Genomic DNA, 21,571 nt, shown 5'->3' on the forward strand with positions numbered 1-21,571 from the left:
CCATGGTTGTGGCCTGGCTATTGGGTAGAGTTTCTTGTCTAGCTGGTCAGTGTTGTCACAAGTTATTTGAATTGTTTTAATATGATTTTATTCTTGAAAATCGGTTATAATATTAACAGTACACTATTTTACAGAAAAACGATTATATAGCTAAGTATAAAACATTAAAGTTTGGTGAAATTCCAGCCTTTTTAAAGTGATGGAAGAGGGAGGCTGATAGATTAGATAGTCGATAGTCAGATGCTCACGCCATCTCATGGAGGCTGATAAAACTAGCAACTGCTGTAATGAGTTAACGTGACATTCCGGAACGCGTTGAATTATCTAATGTCACGGCACATACGCCTATAGCATCTTCAGTTTACTGTGTTCATATCACGATGTTATTGCTTTCATGATCAGTACATATAAATATATAATCATTCTAACAGGTATTTTAATTTCCAAAAAATTATTTTAGCCTACAACGTTCTTAGATGGACAAGATGAAAATCTCTCTGCGAATGCTAGATTGCTATATGCTGTAATAATATTCCATGCGGAACTCAGTTGATGTGCTTGAGCTTAATAAAGCTGACATCGTTTCTCGTGGGCCATTCGGCGAAATTTATCTTCCCGTTAAAGGTCAATATGTTTATAAAGTCACAAGAAGACTAAACCCAACGATACCCGTTAGACATCCGCCTACAATTTTGCTATGGCTGCCTGGCGAAAAGTATAGAGTATGCCCGAAATAATTATCACTGTCTTAAATTAACGAGCAAGAGAAATTATGAGCATTATATCCGCACACTTAAGATACGCAAGAAGGAATTTAAGTCCGACTCGGCATATCTGTATTTTCACTTACCTACAGACTCTACTTTACTCTCAGACGACTACGTACGTGAGCTGAAAAAAGCGCGTCGCCTGACCAGGATGATCTGGCCACGTGTCTACAGGCAATTAGACTATGAGAGAATGATATTGCAGTAATATTCTGTATCTTTGCGCCTATCAAAATCGGCGGTATGGTCGGGACGAAATTTATATAACTTTTTCTAATTTTGTTTCAGCTCTTAGATTGTAGAAAAACACGTTATACGCGCAAGTCCTGGCGCGAAAGACTTTTCCCGCTACACGTTAGTGCACGCCAACGTCACCCAGAAGTATTACGGTAGCAGGAAGGGTTGGGTGTTTGTGGTTTCTGAGTCTGAGGGGGTTGGTGTCTGTTGACTGTGCTTTAAGGAGACTAGGCATGGCGCCAGTCTCTCTTAAAGCACAGTCAACAGGCATTTGGTCTCAGTATTTGGGTTTTGATTGCCATGACTGTACCCCTGTAAAAGTCAGAGGAGGAGAAGTTTGGAATGATGAAAGCATTGAAGAAGAAGAAATGTTATTATTGAGGAAAGCAAAATTTATTATGAGACGAGAAGGCAGTGTCCTGACTTGATTATTTAAAAAAAATGGCAGTCTGAACACATTAAAAGGTGGAACATGGCATTTTATCGACTTTGAAGTGTTCCGCAGTTAAAGGGAGACTATAGGCAGCAGCTAGGTAGGCAAGATAAAGTCATACAAATTTGCCAATAGGGGTCAGTCATATCTCTAGGCATGGCGCCAGTCTCTCTTAAAGCACAGTCAAGAGGCATTTGGTCTTAGTATTTGGGTAAGTACAGAATCAAGGCAGCTCAGAGAGCAATGATTGAACGATGCTGTGGACAAGTCCAAGGATACTGCATCAGTCACGACCAACTTCTCATCAGAAAGCGTCACCACCAGCATATTCAATGTTCAGTTCCAACCTGTACCAGTCCAATGCACGCCTGTTATGGTCAGCAGTGGTCAGCTTAGCGCGATATGGAACATTCTTCCGAAACTGAAGCGAGGGAAGTCTGCTCATTAGCCTATCTCGCGCACTGCTCCTTCTTGTCAAACATCGTAGTGAAATCGTGGTACAGTGGGGCGTCCTCGAGGATTGCAGCTGGTCGGACAGACGTGAGGTGGAATGTGGGCGGCTGCACTTCTTCGTTGATGTGCGATGGCAGATAGCACAGTTGTTGCGTTGCATGACAGCTGAAAGTGAATGTGATATCATAGAACTGAGGCGTTTGCAATGAGACTATAGGTGAAGTAGAAGCAAGGAGTGAAATGGGCCATCTTCCAGTGACTAATATACAGAGTAAGGGCACTGGGTGTTGTTAGATTCAGCATTGAATGTATTCCTCGTACAAGCGTGAATAGTGTGGACATACAGTGAGAGGTGAGAGACCCCTATTGACTACTTCTTGTAACTTTATCTTGGATACTATATTAGTATTGAACTTCTCGCCATGGAATATGAAGAAATTGAAGTTGTAGGCATGGAATATGAAAAATGATTCAACAGTGAAAGACATTATTCCATGAGGCTTTGCCGTGATCGCAAAGGACGCGACGCGATTGGTTCACATGCTAATGAGGTATGATAATGATAATTACCTCTATAATGCTACTTGGATAGCGACTGTGTTGTTGATTGCAACAGTGGTCTATGTCAATGTGTGCCTGTAATGTCAATGAAGTATGATGAGGTGATGACGATAGTGCAATTATTAAATATTGGCAAGAGATCACACTACAACATAGGTCTTGTTTTTGACAGATGACTGTGCGACATTCCCATTGGGTCTTGTTAGAGTCAGCGCTGCATGTATTCCTTGTACAAGCTTGAATAGTTGTGACGACTTTTGGGAGACGGGGGAAACACAAGTGAAATAGACCAAAACAAGTGATTTTGGGGCTTTGGTTTAGACGCATGCCCCACATGCGCCATGCGGGATTATACGGTTCATGTGAACTTGTTGACATCTACAAGACTACATGATCTAGTGCTGTTATTGGTCATGGTACATGGTAGGCCTAATCATCATGGCTATATGTTTCAGGAAAAGCTCGGAGTAAAATGAACTGCCGATGAATAATGATGTTGTTCATGTTTACCATGTTTACCATGTTTACTAGTACATAGCCATAGGGTATGCACTGGCCAGTGCACTTTCTGCACGTCGTCATGGTCATGTACGTGATACCTTGCATATTTTGTTTTTTGAATGCGCATGCTTTTTGGGCAAAATCACTTGTACCAACACTAATGAATAATGTCTTCTTATCCCTATGACTCCATACACAGTGAGGGCATTGTCCCATTCCCATCAAATGGTAACTTATTGTACCGTATTAGGGTGGAAGTTGGGGAGCAGATACCTACCGTTGCACACCTGTCATAATCAGCAGTGATGAGCTTAGCGCGATATGGAACATTCTTCAGAAACTCAAGCGAGGGAAGTCTGCTCATTAGCATATCTCGCGCACTGCTCCTTCTTGTCAAACATCATAGTGAAATCGTAATGGAAAACGTCTGGCTTTGCGCCAGACGTTGAGACTAATAAGCGAAGAACTAATAGGTAAAGAACTTCTACTTGCGCGAGACTGCTCTGATAAAATTATCATTGCAGAGACTACGGTGACGTACACTTATATTTTTTACAATCAAAAATGCCCTCAAAAGACGACATGGAATGATTATTTTATTGATATTTCCTACTATATACCTTCCAATTATCACTTTATACAAATAGATCGGCGTTAGGTCGCATGCTTTTCTTTCCTGGTGACACTATAAAGCAAAATAGTTGCAACCCCGTAAATGCGCTATAAGTCCAATAATAAGTGACGGTGACCCGTTATAAATGTTTCGCCAGCTTCGCTTTTTTGCCGCTACGCGGCGCGTTGGGCCCTTGCGTCCAGCTATTTATAAGACAACATTCTCCAAGCGTCGGCAATGGCAAATCATCGTTGCCAAGTCGCACTCGATTTACTGACTATGCGAACTGAGAGAGTGAGTAATCAAGCTGACGTCGCGGGAAAAATAGTTATCACTATGAGCCTTAAATCCCGACCTTGTGTCAGTAATTCATAGTTCGTCATGTGACATGTCATTAAGAAAGGAATATATTCCTCTGTAGGGTTGGTCTGCGTCTTGCGCCTATCTAAATCGGTACGATCGAGCGAAATTTATAAAGCAGAAACGCAGAATTTTCTTAGACTTCAATTGGCTGCTAATTCATTCGAAATTTGACACAGTTAAAAATGGATATTTAACCCGATTTTCTCCCGATTTCACCATCAGAGTTTCGAGCAGAGCACATATCTATGGGCGGTTATTACCGCAAATAAAGACAAACCAAAGCAAAGACACTTGTGTAGCATATCAAGGACACGTAGATTGATACTCCTATGTGTGCCACATCAAAGACATCTGGAATGCATGTTTTGTTTTTGTTTGAAACATGTGTATTATTGTTCATTAACTGGGTATCATATTTCCATCAACTATCATTTGACATACTCAAACCAGCGTTACGCTGGCACCAAGGTAGTCTGAATCTGAGACCACCGCGATCAATCAAGTTTCGCCTACGGCCCAGCATTGAACAAATACAAGTACCTTTATTGGTGGCTTCAACTTATTCATTAGAATCGTTTTTGCAAAGTCATCCATACATACTGGCTTTAGCATTAAAAATATTAGTAGAAGACGGATTTGACTCTAGTAGATGTACCAAGCCATAAATTAAATTAAGCTCGCCAAGAGTTGACTAAATTTACGGTAACCCTGGCCTACGATTTATCGACAGAGTCACCGGGCGAAGGATAACTCTTCGAACGTGTCACCCGACGAATGGTGCAAAGTTAATTGCTGTTGCACCGAATTTGACTGTGCTGGCTGTGGCTCAGCAGAAACTAGTTTAATTCTGGCAATTTCTCGACACGAACAGGGCTAAATTAACAACAATATATATATACTCGATTAAAACTCCAGCCGGGATTTAAAGATTTTTCAAAGTTATTTCTGTTACTGACATATTATCCGGGTTTTTGATTTGACGTACTTTACAACGTATCAGAGCCTGGTCAAATAGTGTAAATTGACCGTATTTATTACATTTGCAATATTATTTACGATAAAGGAGGTCGAAGAATGGATTCCATAGGCAATGACCTATCATTTGACAAAAAATGTCTGTACAATTTATGCGATAAGATGACATCGGCAAATGCATTTCAAGATGACGTAGATTACCACTTGTTATACGAAAGGATTGAAAGCCTAAGATCCTGGTCCGACTTTGTCTCCTTTCTCTTTCATGAACTTAAACAGACGCAGTGCATATTTTGCAGTACTTTGGAGGGCGGTTTAATCTTGCCCGATGTTGAATCTTATAGGGGATGCGAGATCGAGTTTTTTGTGAACGTGAGTAATGGTACGGAAGAGGAATGCACTGTACAGATTATAAAATGTTTAGGGATGCTCCCCTGTTTTGAAACACCACACATGTTTGGCGCTTTGGATCGCTTTCAATTTGAAAACAAATTTGTCAAACAAATGATTTGTGCCAATGTTAGCGTTGGTAATTATTATAAACATGTTCGACCAGTTCTGTCGGCCAACAACAGGATGCTAGACGATCGAGCTTTTGTTAAAAAATGGCTAAGCCTAGTTAATGAACATCTATTTCGCCTGGTGTTAACTGACGAAAAAGAGGGCTTTTGTTTCGATGCAATGACTAATTTTTGCTGGCCGGACGTCAAAAGTGCTGATTTGTACATATGCTGCATTGACCTATACCACCGTTGTCCGTCGCTTCTGCAGAAATTTCCAAAAGCACCTCTGTTACAGGCAAGCCCTAATCCTGTAATTGATACGAACCCTTTCAACTTTAATACAGGGGATGCGGCCTTTGATCTCAGTCTTGACAGCTTCTTAATGGAGCCCGCATTCAATCAACATCAAGTCGACAAATCTGATGCGCCTATTCTCAACGGCGGCAGTACATCAGCATTGGCGTTCTCAACGGTGGTGCCTGACAGGTGTTCCGACTTCACCAAACCTACCTTCATTCTGTACACCCCCCCCCCCCCCCCGTCAGAGCATCAATTCCGCGAAAACAATTTAACGACAAAATCGGAAAAGATTAAAACTACAAAGCGCCTCCCGTCAGAGCATCAATTGCGCGAAAACAATGACTTAGAGGCAAAATCAGGCAAGACTAAAACTAAGAGAAAAGCCGCATCCTCAACAAAAACAACACGAGACAAAAAGACCCCACGAAGGCAAACTCCTAAAGCTCCGAGCGTTCCTGTCTTGGACATGCCATTAGAAACTTTTTTCGAACCTACCAATGTGTCGACGATCCGTGCAGTCACTGCTGCACCTCTATTATCGATAGGCACCTTAACAGATGGCGATAGCTTTTCTGACAATGACGATGAGACTGCCAAGGAAAGGCAACCTGGTCTTAAAGTTTCTGTTGAAAGTCAATCAGGCTAGAGGCTCCATCATTAAGTAGCATTATAGAAAATGTGAATGAGTTGAAATTGTCGAATTGCAAAATGGCCTTCAAACGAATAAAACCTTTACAAATGTTGTCGGGCCACTGGAAAAAATATATGGAGCTAAGTTGGACAAGGCTGACAAATATTTTGCAGCTCTCCTCGATCAAGTTGCCCAAACAATGATTCAGGAATCTTACAACGTTTTGGCAATATCATTTGTAAAACGGGTTGTTTGCGACAGGACTGCACAGCAGACGATCTTAGAAAAAATTACCCCATTCATATTGCGTTTTTGCGGACTTTACAAAAAAAAGTCAATCAAAAATGACCGAGAGATGGCAAAATACATCGAAAAGTGTAGAACTGATCTTTAGCGCCTTGTTTGAAGGAGAGCAAAATGTACATTCCTTGTGGATTGAACACGCCACTACTTTGAAGTCACAGCAGGCTATATTGTCAGATCTCGATAGGAGATTAACTGATTAGGGTTTAGAGTTTGATGCGAAATTAAAAGAGATTGAAACTCAACTTTCGACTACGACGATTGAACGAGCACTTTTGCCCATAGAAGTTCATTCAAGAGACACTTCAAATCACTTAATTGAAAAGTTTCTGGCAGGGCGCTTTTTCCACGGCCAAACTAGTTGATATCATTTTCAGAGCTGTGACCAGCATGAGCAGCTTAGTCCACGATGCAAATCAGATTATTCAGGAATCCTCAAAGCAGTCAAAAACCGTCTCCACCACGAGTAATTTACGATTAACACATAAGAAAGATTTTGAGTCTGCTGAATTTCAAAAGCTCTTACAGGACTTGGGACAGATCTATCACCCTTTATCCTTTTTCGTGGAGCAATTTAGCTCTCGAATATCATATTGGTCACAGCTTGAGATGGAGTTTACAACTGTGCGCAAGGTGCTCCGGGGTCGCTACAGGCGTGCGAATAATCATATGTAAGTTGGCTCAAATGGTAAATGCACATGCAACAATGTCTCTCCTGACGCATCTGCTCATATAACCAATTATGGACAGCGCCTACGCGCCTGTTATCGAGTCCTTGCAAGTGATTATTGAAACTCATTTTCGGAAGATGCCAACATGTCCCAAAATGCGGGCAGTTGATCGGGTTATAGTGATGGGCGAAGATCTTTTCAATGAGGTGTTGGAAGATGAAAAACCAGGCAACATAAGAGTTGCACTAGGAAGTTTCATTTTCCTGGCAGAAGAAAAGATAGCAGCTTTAGTCGGACAGGTGAACAGAGCGTGAAAAATGCTGATATCGGGCCGAGGGAACACTATGGTCGCTATGATTTAATTGAAACCTATCATGCTCTGCCAACAGGTCCTTTACATGCAGAGTAAGTAACTTGTGCATGCAGAGTAGTGCTGCTGCATGCTGTTGCATTAAATCATACTTTGGGAAAGCTCTTCGTTTGACCTGCCGTCAAACCGTATCGAATAACATCTATTATATTTACCTCGTTGGTTTCTTCTACTATGTGTCATGATGAATAATTTGTCAGTTGACTATTCACATCATAACGTTTTGTCCAGCAACAGCAGTGAGAAATCCCCGATCGGTAAATCTGAAATGCTGCCAATAGCTGGTCTGCCACTTCCAACTGCTAACAGCGGGCCCAGTAGAGTGGGGTCGAAATTTGTTGGCGGGCCTCATCCTTCATTACGTCGGCATCAACTTTAACACGATTGGCACGAGAAGCGATGCCGTCAACGAAGCAGATGGCGAAAAGCTTGAAAAATGCAAAAGATACAGCCGCTGGTCCCAGACTACAACTGTTCCTGCTAACCTTGTTGATTATTGTTGACGATGATACAACCACGACTACGGACGATGATGATGAATCTGTCTTAAGCGTTAGCCATGCATGCGCAGAGCAAAGCGTAGCCTGTCGTCGACTTACGCAGAAGGCACGGTTTTCCGAGCTTTGCTCTTTGGGCTATAATATTTTTAGTGCAGAAGTGTATGACTATTTGGAGGATGGTCCTTTTGGGCCTGATAGCATCTTGCTCAATGTTCGCACAGGCATTTACATAGATTGCCCGTCGGGTTACTATGCTGAAGTTGTCTCCAGTCCCTACGTAGGTTTTCGATTCGCCGTAAGATCGCTCATTTTAGTCGGGGTACAACTGAAACCAGATACAGTTGTGCTTGATAAACCAATAGCCGTTGGTTTCCCCTGCCTTGAACTCAGCAAATTACACGATCACAAATTTCATTATGATTTCATTCGACCAATGTATGGAAAGGACTGTCAACTGCTGGAGACCGACACTGATTCGCTAACATACGTCATTAAAAATCACATTGCAGATGAGGACATCTTGGCCAATCGAAAATACTTTGACCTTTCCAACAACCCAAAAGCAAGCCCTATGTATTGGATCAGAGATAAAAAGTTACGGGGTACGTTTAAAAGGGAGTATCCCGACAAGCCAATTGTTGCATTTGCTGGACTCGGAAACAAAAATGTATGATTTAAAACACTTGCCAAATCAAGATGAGACAACGGTAGATAGTAGAAATGAAACAAGAAAAGCTAAAGGCATTCCGCGAAGTGTCCTAAGCAATATGCGCTTTGTCGATTACAAAGCAGCTTTTTTCGAACACCAACACCTGAAAAAAAGGTACTTCAGCATACGATCGCAAAAACTAGACCTTTATACTATAGCCGAAGGAAAACGAAGTCTGTCAAATGTTGACACGAAAAGATTTATCTGCGACGATGGCATTCAAACATTAGCCTACGGAAACTACAATTGCGACCAAAATTAAAGAATGCTCTTTGCGGTAGTAGGTTGACGAGCAGAAGACGCCAAACATGATGGCAGCAACAAATACATCATTCAATGTACTGATGGATGATATGCCCGTGCTGGGTTGATATGGACATGGAGGAAACGTGTGTCTTTTTCTGCATACCGTAACAGAAGAGTTGATGGGACGAAGACAGAGATGGCTTGAACGCGCCTGAGTTGTTATAATCGATGAACTGACGGCCAGAGTTTTCACAAAGTAACAAATAGTTTGACGATGATGTAAACAACATCGGCGGTGACGATTATTTCTCTGATGTTTTATTAGATAGTTCCGGCAAGTTCAAATTTCCCGCCCGTATGACGTATCCGTATCGAATTTGCGTATGACGTCATCAGTTTGTGCCGTCTTCTCATTACGCACACGGCAGACGAATAGGTATTTACGTTTGGATCGCATTTCACACGGAGTCGCTGTACGTATTGGTTTTTCGACTCAATTGTGATATACTGTAGTTTCATGAAAATAACAACACTTCGGGATATTCAAGGCCCGGCCTCTTCTCTCGAGTCTATTCACCAGAGGTAACCAATGAGTGACTTCGCTGGCCCTTGTGATGGCTCAGCCGAGCTGTCACGGTTACGCTTAACCACTTATTACCGCAGCCCTATTGATTCGAAGTGTTGTGGGCCTACTGGTCGATGAGTGCGCATGTGGAATGACGTAAATGGTAAGGCCACTCGCCGACCGTTTATACAGGTTGTCTCATAAAACTGAAGCACCTTTTAGATTGACCCAAACCCCCCCAAAACAAAAAAAGTCCTTATTGAAACTCTGAAGAAAAATCTACAAATGCTTTATTAGTAAAGCAAAGTGATATTCAGGCAATGATAGTAGTCACGAAATTCCGAAGAAAAACGAGGAGCTCATCCTCTGTTTTTCTCCAACCCTCTTTTTTTATTTAGACTCCCTAGGCCTACGTGGGAGAAAACAGAATCGAAGTTTCTAGGATTTGTGGTTTTCTTGAGGAATTCTAGGGCCTCTTAGGCCTATAAATGAAGCCCCACTGAGGGTACCCACATTGCAGACAACCTGTGCGACAATGGATGCTGTAGAGCTGCTGAGAAAACGACGCCGGCGCTACACCGTGACAGAAAAACTTGCCTACCTGAGAGACCAGAAGGAGGCACTGGTGAACGGTACGGTGCGCAGTATGAGAGAGTTCGCCGCCCACTATAACATCCCCTGGGAGACGTTTAGAAGGTGGAATCTCGAGGACCTCGAGCAGAAGCAAGAAGAAGGGCATGGCCGGAAGAAGACGGTGATGGAGCCCCGTGATCCGTTATGGCCACAGGTTGAGGACCAGCTATACCAATGGCTGCAGCAGATGAGAGAGCATCGCCTCGCAGTCTCCGTTCTCGACATTCAAGATAAGGCGTTGGTAGTGTGGCAAAGCTAGTGGAATGAGTTAGCCCAAGATGTCAGAGAAGGGATTCAGCATTGTCGCCCTCAGCTATGGGATTTCAACGCATCCATAGGCTGGGTGGAGTGCTTGATGAAGAGACGCCACGTGTCCCTACGGAAGGTGACCAAGAATACAACGACCGTCCCCGCTGATGCTGCTGCAAGGATCCAGACCTTCCGAGATGCGGTTACTGGGAGCATCGATCGTCTTGATATACAGATGCGGTTCTTCTTTAACATGGACCAAACCTTTGTCCTGTTTGATATGAGAACCATGTACACGGCCAACACCACGGGGGAGAAGGCCATAGACGTCTGATCATCCAGGTCCAATACTAAGTTGGGATGCACCGTCACCCTCTGCATCGCAGCCTCTGGAGCAAAGTTGCCGGCGCACATCACCTTCCCCAGAAGAGGTTTCGTCCGGGTGTTTGCAGCCCTCCAAGACAACCCACCAGCAGATGTAAAGATTACCCTATCGGAAACTGGTTGGATGAGGGAGGAAACGGCGCACCACTGGTTAGATGAAGTCCTATCACCCTACATCACTGACAACGAGACCGACCAGTTCCTGTTAATCGTCGATCATTATCAGGTCCACCGGACAGAGAACTTCCGGACGAGAGTCCGCGACATGAGAGGCAGCCTGGATTACGTACCTGCTGATTGCACATCCCTCGTACAACCGTTAGACGTTGCAGTCATGAAGTCCTTCAAATGTCACGTACGGCGACAATGGAAATCGAGGAAGAAGGACCACACGGACGAAAGAGGAGACTGCCCTCACATCGGCCTGAGAGAGACGTGACCAACATCATCAGAGATGCCTGGGATGGTGTTGATGAGGACGTTATCGTCAACTGATTTGAAGCATCGTTTCAACCAAGGCCAATCGAAGCTGGACCACATGCTATCTTGGAGGAAGAAGAGGAGACTGCCGTGGATGGACCAGAGTTCGTGAATGTAGTCGAGGAGGACATTGTGATGGAATTGAATTGACTGTGGGTGTTGTGAATGATTGTGGGTACGATTCTGAAAGCTGAACAATCTAATAATGTGTATCTTTAGCTTTGAAAAAAAATTGAATCGGGATTTGCATCGTTCTTTTTTATTCCTTCACTGATCACTTCGGACAAGACTGTACATTTAGAGGGATGTTCGGTTTTGTCTCCAGATATGTGACGGACAACTTATCATTCTTACCAATTTCGCACTGCAAAGTATCTTTGAAAGCCCGAAGCTGGTAAGGGATGATAAGACCCGAAGACATGCTCCATTACCTCCCTGAGCAGTGCCTCACTTTGAAAGGGCAGGTCAGTCCCTAAAACCAGCAGAAGCCAATATGTCAGTTGGACTTTTTTCATGGACACCCTGTACACTATCAGCCATTAGCACTGGGACACCCTTTACACTACCAATGACGATTGGTTGAAAATGTTCTGGGACACTCAGTACAATGGCCGAAGACCCGATCCCATTATCCCATTCATAGGAGACCTACGAATCGGTTTCAACAACCCAAACAATAAGGATTGGACTCAAAACTGAAGCATATTGGATATGAGGCCTGGACAACCCTCTCTGGAATCCCAGCCAATGATCGGCCTTCTCTACAGCTCTGTTCGCCACCCTATGAGTTAGGGGCGGCGACACCATCTGTTAATGAAGTGGTGTTATTTTCATGAAACTACAGTATTTAACTGTTTCAAATCAGTAATATGGTTTTACAGGTTGTGTAGATCACATTTGATGTGTTTGGATTTGTAAAATTTGTTAATTTGGTGAAGAAAAGAAGGATTTGCAAATGCTTCGAAATGACGCGGAGGCCGTGGACTGACGGCGTTTTACACGGAAAGGTGGCACTGCCGGAACTAAAAACTAAGACGTATCTGTAACATATCCGTATTACGTTGGTACGTCATTTCAATACGGATACGTCATGCCCATGCCGGAACTATATATTGTTTCGTAGTGACGTACGTATCAAATGAATGTATTTTGGCGGGTATGCGGCAGGAGTTAGGGCCGTTTTGGTTGCGGAATCAACCGATGGTTTGAGGCAGCGTTAGTGCCGTTTTGGTTTTGGATTTTAGGGCCGTTTTGGTGGATTTTATGGTTGATTCCTAAAACAAAAATTGCCGTTTTGGTTTGGGATCAACCATATACTACTACTACTGCCGGATAGACTGATATTTTACTGCCTCCGCATGCACTCGTTACATGGTAACTTTATGAGCCAAGTCTCAGAACTAAGAACATGCGAATACCTTAATAATATTCGTATAGATGGATATGTATTTGGCTTTCCCGACAATATTTGTGTAATACCTACTCTGTTTAATGTGCTGATTCGACAGCAGTTGCCATCATTTTGCTGATAAAGAGCAAACAATAACTTAATTAGTCTCATCTGCTGGATGGGATCATTAATATTATTGGTCATGTTGGTTGCGCCACACGGATCCTGGCTCACAAACTAGATCAATAAATCATCTTTTTAAACAAATGTTCGAGTTGCGAAGAAACATGAACAGGCATGTCGACACCAAAAGTAATTGATGAAATGTAAACTTTTTTCTATGCAATGTACAATTTTGCTACTGTTGTGAAGTACTTTTAATTTAAATGCTGCAACAGAGTAATGCTGCGCAGGACAGTTACAGCCAACAATGATGACTCAAAGTCAAAATGTCATAGCGTGCACCAGTCTCTGAAGATCTTCTGCTCACTCAAGTTCATGATGAGACGTGGCTTTCGAGACTCCTCTGATATTTTTCTTCTTTTTTAGTGTAATCTCCCAACAGTGGAACGATGGGACTCTCCACTCTAACTTTAAGGTTGATCAGATGATATATCCGGGGTGCATCTCTTAATAATCTGCTTAAACATAGATGATCAAAATTTTATGCACGTCCCACGACGACCACGATGAAAACTACACAATCTCTGAGGACATACAACTGGTCCTCAAAGTTACCTTCGCTTGTTTCACTTTTCAGAACATTCTGGTCGGGACTCTAGTCTTCGAGTATTCCAATCTGGTTGTGACTTTTGTCGACAGTGCATTCTAATGCATGCTGTGAAATAGGATCTCGAGTCATCATTGTTGGTTGTGACTGTCCTGAAGTGAAGCATACATTCCGTTCTCTTGTGAAGTGATCCCAAGTAATCTGTTCACAAGTCATGAACATAACCACGATAATCAAACACAAGTACTAATCTAGCATTGAGGATTGCAAGAAAGCAAACATGACAACGAGACGTAAATTAGTTATTCACTTCGATCAATTTAATCTATTTCAGTTGATGTTTCATGATTCTACAGAGTAATAAGTCGAGTATAATTTGATCCGACTGCCAGTCTCAGCGAATAAATTCGTAGATTTTTAGTGAATGCTTTTTCTGCGGTAACGTTCTACTACACTGCATCCGTAGATAGTTGCATGGCCACCTTTTGCCCTGGAAATGGAAGAGTTAATATATATCAATGGGCAGGTCAATATCATGAGGATATGGGGTCATGATATGGTAAGTCCAAAACCGGCTTTTTGCACTGCCAAGTCCCATATCTGCCCCGACGACTAGTAAATTAATCTTCCTGGTAACCAGCTGACGGCTTCCACCTACTGTGCGCACGTTCTTGTGTTTGAGAGGAGGATACATTTACATTCCCGGCCTCATTACAAATGTCTCACAATGTGGTAAAAGAGTCTCTATCCGGCATGTCCGGCAAACAATTGCAAAGCCACCGCGCTTACAGCTGTATCGAAAGCTATTTTAACAGATATATCGAAGGTGTGATTAAAAAAAATATTGCGTGTGACACAATTCAATAAGATGTAATCATTATTCTTCGCGCCATTAAAAACGACCATTCAGGACCCGGATGTGCAGGATTTCGCACTCCGCATATTCTGAGTGACTTTTATGACCTCCGCTTTACAGCGGTCTCAGCTCGGAACAGCAGAACGGGAGACACGTCACGTTGAGTACCGCAAATATTCGACTTAGTGCCTGATTTCTTTTCAAAAGCTTGATTTTGAGTAAAATGCGGATTGAGCCACTGTCAATGGAGACATATACTTGTAATGTGCGTGTTTGATAGCCCAATAGAGGAGATTACTTAAAATACAAGGATAAAATATGTCGATTTTGACCGGCACAATACTCGTTATCAATCTAGCACTTCTAGACAAAAAAAGTCCTTGAAACTGATGAGGTATAAAAACCAAGAGCGGCTATAAAATTGACTGGTTAAAAGGCCTACCCAATGAGTTGCTTTCGCCTGGTATGGTTGTAACTTACCACGAATTTCCTTCACAGTATAATGCTCGCCATTGTTTTCCTCACAATTCGAAAAAACCCATCGTGTTCGCAATTTTAATGTATTAGATTACAGCGAACCTCATGATGCGATTGATCGATCAGGTGTAGATAAATTCTCAGCGGTACAGAAAAATAATTCTGTAAGGTAAAATGGTGAACTCAACCTTTTCCCATGGGTAAAGTTTGGCTTGCGCAGGGTGTAAACAGCATTTTTTATGCTGTTCATTTAATTTTCAATCGGATAACCGTTGCTATGATCTGACATGTTTTATAGGTCTATCTAGTGAACAGGTCCATTGGCACTTGTTGTAAGCACTGGGTAATTGCAACAACGTTAAATTTAACAACAATGAAAATCGACCGACCGTAATCAAAGAGTAATGATGAGGTCTCCATCAATGTGATTCACGGCGATTGCTTACCAATTTGTCCTGAAAGAAAAAATGCGGGGGATGTAACGTGTGTTGCTATATAATATGAAGGAATGTATTTATCAATGACTTTAAAGGTGCACTATTTTACTTGTACATGTATTTGGAATACCACATCATGCTTTTATACCGAATTAGGTGCCAGAAGATACTTCTTACAGATTATTGTTGATTGCTGCATTTATATGAATAATCAATTTTTGTCAATCAAATTACAATTTATATTTGCAATCTTTTACTGAATTTTCAAGTGAGCGTATCATTATCCATATTTCATCAGTTGTTCTCATCACATCGATGATGGTGATTGCTACCGCCTGCCCTGACAATCGGCCGACTGTTAACAAAAGTTGATGACGACGAGGCCTCCATCTAGGTTATTCCTGGCGATTACTTACCATTTTAATCTGAAAGAAAAAATTCAAGAGATGTTAGGTTTATATAATAAAAATATAATACGAGTCTTATATAGCGCAGTATCCAACCATAACTGGCCGGTTTAGAAATATCGAAATGAAAGGAAAACACTACATTAAACCCTTGTATATCAATTTACTTATTATAAGACGAGTGTTCAAAAAATACAAGACCTAAATAAATGATAAGAACCAACTCGGTAAATAAACTGAAACCAGGTAATACAAAGACCCAACCTGTGCTGGTAAGAAAACTAATCTGATCTGTCATGTATGGCTGGCGCGAGTGGACAAAATTCAGAATTATGCCACGGCATAAATAGAAATTGTGGTGCCCAATAAATCAACCAATCAAAACATCGGATCTCGTGAATTATGCCGCGGCAGAATTCAGAAATATGCCACGGCATAAATAGGAATTGTGGCGTGGCATAATTAGACCAATCAGAAGGTGGCAATCGTTTTATTTATGGTGCGGCATAAATCGTACTTCCGGCCACAATTCCTATATATGCCGCGGCATAATTCACGAAATCCGAGGTTTTGATTGGTTGATTTTTGGTGCAACACAATTCCGATTTACTTCTGTCCTCCATAAATGACACTTCCGTCCAGAATTCCTATTCATGCCGCGGCATAATTCACGAGATCCGAGGTTTTGATTGGTCGATTTATGGTGCACCACAATTCCGATTTATGCCTTGGCCAGCCATAGTCGTGCGAGGGGCAATTTAGAAGGTAGGTTCCGAATGTATTTTTGCTATTTTAATCACAGTTCGAGTTTACAATTTAGCCAACTCGGCTGCTACCATTGCCAATTCACCTTCCACACATAGTACATACATCGAAATATTCAAAATCTGACTGAACTATCACGCTATTCCGTTTTTGATCTCGACTGGCCCGAGTGAACCCCCCCCCCCCCCCCCCCACACCACCCCTGCAATAACAAGCCGCCAAATCCTTTAATGCGTACGGTAATATCTCGCCAGACACGGTTGCAGATTCAGGCAAACTCGGTGATTGCCTTATAATATTGCTTATGCCTTGCAGTGAGTCACCCTGTTCATCCGCATGGTAACCGACTTTCACGAATAAGTCTTCTGCTATTGACATCCGGATTATTTCAGGGGATTCATATACTTGTAATTTGTTGCTAAGTATCCACAACGTCCATACATTTCGAAACAATTACCGAAAAACAAAATGAAGGTGTGTCGCCGCAGGAACTGTGGGCCAGTACATGATGCAGACTATTGCTTTAACTCTTCATCTCCAATACAAAGCCACATGTTCATCACATTGGCCGAGGCGGAACCTTTCCACTCAGATTCATCTTTATGTAAATGTTGTAATGCATGATATACGAAGTTGTTGGTTACTGCCCTTGGTGGACTTTGATAGACATTTTGGTTTTGGCGCCAACAATGCCTCGATCATTGCTCAATAACAGAAACTGACTCCAGAGACGTGTACACGAAGCCATCTGTCAAGTTGTAGCATAATGGCATCCATCACTCTTTGTCGTGATTGCCTTTCAAAGTGACTCAGGATCAGTTTTGCACTTATGAGATGTACTAGTGGTTGCTCCCCATATTTCAGTGTTTCCAAACAATACATGACTTTTCAATAGAGGGAATATAAAAAAACGTGTCGATCTATCATCAGCGCTCTCGAACAATGAGGGGAAAGTCCCAGAAACGAAAATATTCAAAAACATTTTACCGATGCCTTCTGGTACTGACTTATACTTAGGGTGGCAGGAAGTTGATAGGCACAGTCATGGGGAGGGTTCTTCTACAAGGACACTGAGACGAAGTATCCAAGTGTTTCCTTTAACATATGTCAAGAGTAAAAACCTGGACCAGCCGATTATGACTATAGGTTCTGACCACTGTGCCAGTAATTTCTCTTGGCATTGCATTGGTACAAAAATATCCAGATACGTGTCGAGCACTTCAAAAAGGCATGTCCCATTTACAATGAAATTATACTTGCCGGCAAAAAAGGCACTTCCTCCGCATCGTTCATGCGGCGACACGTTGTTTAGCTTATCTTTCATACTTTGGAGTAAATATTCCTGATGTCAACGATGACTTGCCTTCACACGACAAATCAGCAAATGGTCAAAGCTCATTAAAGGGTCTTAGTTTTCTTCACCAGGGTCTCATGTTTTTACCCGCCCCACTTAAACCATCCCGCCCCTCTTGAATATTCCTTCCGCCCCTTTAAAATTGTCCCGTATCCGACAACGTTCTTTTGCGTATCATGGGCCGGCAACAACAATAAACGGAACAGCCGCGAACAGACGATCAATCCCGTTGCTTGGTTACCGATCACCGCATTCCGTATGCGGGACAACGCAGTGTAATTAATGCAACAGCGCAATGGCCTCCAATCAAACCGAAGCGCGGGAATGTATTGCCAGAGCTACGCATAAATTACCAGTATTGATTTTCTAGTGCGACATGCGGCCGGGTCGTGTAGCGGTTTCGTTGGCGGGATGGTTTCTGGCAGGCGATCGGGCTTAGAACGAAGGGCGGGATGCGGGCAGGAAGCTCCAAAGAGGGACCGAAAACCTAACCCAACCCCCTATGATTCTTATTGCATATCTGCACGAATCTCAGGACTGAACTTTCCGGAGATTTGACATCTCTGACATTAACAGGCGCTTACGGTACCACTTCACGTAGCTAAGAATCATTTGAGAGATTAGGCTCTCCCGTTTCCGGGATCGATATCAGGATAGGTATCAGGTTGTGGATAGGATCTGACCTGAAATCTGCTATTTCATTCAAATGGCCAGCTTGAGGACGAGGGTCAAAACGCAACCGTCTCCAACTCTCGCGGGAATTCAATAAACAATAAACAATACTTTATAACGTTGGTTCATAGCAGGTGAATACCAATTATGTGGAGCCTAGGCCTATGTCGTGTTGCGCTGGTGTATTCCTGTTTCGCCTATTCCTGTTCCGCCTTTTCCTGTTCCGCCTATTCCTGTTTCGCCTATTCCTGTTTCGCCTATTCAAATGTATTGCTAACCTCCCCACAGACGTAGGAATATGAATCGTCCCTTACTATAGTGTTAAAGGCTATCATTAAGAATAAAGTCTGAAATAATGGATTTAGCGACATGTCAATTATTTCAGTATTATTCGGAATAACTTTGGAAAATTATACATAGCTTACATCGGATTATGTTTTAGCTTATTTTAAAAGGCAAGAAATAAAATAGTAAGAAAATTTTACCCTTTCATCAGATTTGAGAAAGGTTTCTTAGGCCTGCATTTTATATTGTGGATTCTCTTTCTTTTGTCTTAGTCAGTAACTGGCTTCGTAATAGAAAGAATACCTATAGCTACATTGTTCTTTACTATGACATGGGTTTTACAGCTGATTTTGATCAAATAATTATGAGAATGTACAGTATTATGTATTTTTATCAAAAAGTCATGAATTCCTGTTTTTATAAAATAAGCGACTGCTTTACTCTACTTAATCTATTAGTTTTTACTGTGTGTCAGTATGGTCATATGGTCAAATAAGTCCCGGACTGTCCCCGCTTTCAAGGTGACTCTTTCAAAACGGTCATGGCATGGTTTGTTAACAAAGTTGATGGCATTTGATTAGTCAAATTGTCATCACATCGTTAACATCATCCAATTGTCCCCTCACGTTTTCCCCATAAAATGGACATGCATCCCTAAGGTTCCCCCTGGGAGAGTCGATTTATTGTAGGGGTACTGGAAAGTAGGCGAAACAGGAATAGGCGAAACAGGAATAGGCGAAACAGGAATTTTGTAGGCGAAACAGGAATAGGCGAAACAGGAATAGGCGAAACAGGCATAAACCGTTGCGCTACCGAGGCACAACACTTCTTTCTCGTGCAGACGGGATCGGGATAGCCAATTTGAAGCAGGGAATGATAACGTCATATCTTTGGCTAGTGAAATCAACTATACCTATTCATGTCAATTACGTTTTCTGGTTATGGCAAACTGTTTATGTGAAACCTACAACAGGGTCCACAGCTTGGTCACAATGGCCATTTATGAGGGGCTCACAACGCATGTCACATTTCAAAGATTTGTCGCGGTACGACGCGACCTGAATTCATATCCCGATCTCGATCTCAGAACGTCGCAGCCGAACCTCTCCATTATGCTAAAGTTCCGTCCCGACGAAACTTTGGAAATTTGTCTGCGTAATAAATGGGCTCGATTTCAATGAATGTTATGCCTACTAAATAGCTGAAATCGCATCTCAGAGCATCGGTGCGTCCATGGTCAGAAATGCGGGCCTAAATCCGCCCCTTTTAAATCAGATCCTGTGGAGAACACTGTATGGGTAAGTCAACTTATACCAATATTTCAAAGATGTTGCGAACATATGGAGCTAATCATCCGAGGTCTTGGTTAGAGGTGGGGACAGCCACATCGCAAGTTTAAATGCCCGCAACTGCTTGTCACGATCCAAATAAATAAATCGCTGCTGAATTTAATCCAAAATATAAGACAAATCAACCACTTCTCTCTATCCCGCGCGCGCGCTCATTCACCATTAGCAGATCGCCTGGTGAAAGACTTTGCCTACTTCACAAAACCAGAGTCTTTATATAAAAGGACATCATGACTTGATTTCATTGTTTGTTATGACCATGCGTATCCTTCATCCTAAGATCAGGCTTTTTTACTCCTATGTCGTATACAAAACCCTGAGAAAAAGCAGTACAATCCTCTGGGAAGGGTGGCTGTTCCGATTACTTTACACACCTTGTGTAGTTTATGTTCAGATTTGCGATATATTACAATTGGACAGGTCTTTATAAAATCTAAGAAGTTCCTGATGTTTTGATCCTTTAAGCCACATCGATTTCATGGTACTAAACATTCTAGATTTGTTGTAGTGTTTTTATGTCTTTAGTACGAAATAAAATAAACTTGCAGCGAGAACGTGCGATTCGGCAATTCAAGCTTAAAAGCGGATTTCGCACGACTAGCGATTCAGCCTGCTATTTACTATTTCCCGGGAGGTAAAAATGTGCCTTCTTATTTCCTGTTCAAAGGTCTGGCCCAGATCAGTTACTCTAAGGACTATTAAATGATGAGCATGTTGACAATAGGGGTCATAATTGGCTAACACTCAGAAAGTCACGTTTGACTTGATAATGCATCAAGAAATGCATTGTGTTGCTCGTGCGAATTCGCTTTAATACAGAGCTACGCTTGGATTGGATACTTTTTTTCTACCGCTTCAATCTGTCTAAAGGGTGTGGATTTCACCAGGCGTTTGAAATATCGAGTATATTGAAAACAACTGGTGCCAGGATTCGTATCATCCAGTGTGGCACTATCAATCGTCCTGACTGCATCTGGAGTTGATCTTATTACTTCCACAGGCCAGACAGTTTATTTGATGGGGAGCATCCTAAAATTCCAAGATGTCTATGCAAAGATAGTCCAAGAGAGATAGTCAAAGAGAGGATAATCATACCAAAGACAGACCACAGGGGACTGAATGTTTAGGCCTACAGCAATGCTCCATGTCTTTATATCCCCCCCCCCTCCCATAGATACTGTTGGCCCGATGTCAGCTTGCCCATGGGGAGACGGTCCCATGCCCTGCTATTTGGTGATGGATAGAATGGTGCAGTGCTATAAAGAATCCAGACTTTCAATGCCCTAGAGATTGAAAGAGCATGATATACTGTAATCGGACTTAAAGCTGAACTACATGCACAAAACCAGAGCACCCAATGCGGCAATAGTAAGAAATTCAAACGACCGAAAGGCCCTTCTGA

The 21,571-nt window shown here is 42.3% G+C and overlaps 1 protein-coding gene and 1 long non-coding RNA gene across 2 annotated transcripts in view; one reads left to right on the top strand and one right to left on the bottom strand.

The window, feature by feature from the left end:
- The window catches only part of LOC135499123 (transcription initiation factor IIE subunit beta-like), a 462,452-nt gene that overhangs the window by 234,590 nt on the left and 206,291 nt on the right, over positions 1-21,571 (top strand). The window lies entirely within an intron of this gene.
- Positions 1,287-3,500, bottom strand: LOC135499116 (uncharacterized). Its single transcript, XR_010449240.1, has 3 exons — positions 3,230-3,500; positions 2,461-2,526; positions 1,287-2,055 (listed from the first exon to the last, which is right to left on the bottom strand). It is a non-coding gene; the product is annotated as an uncharacterized LOC135499116 (long non-coding RNA).

The sequence above is a fragment of the Lineus longissimus genome, chromosome 14 (assembly GCF_910592395.1).
Source record: "Lineus longissimus chromosome 14, tnLinLong1.2, whole genome shotgun sequence".
Classification (NCBI taxonomy): domain Eukaryota; kingdom Metazoa; phylum Nemertea; class Pilidiophora; order Heteronemertea; family Lineidae; genus Lineus; species Lineus longissimus.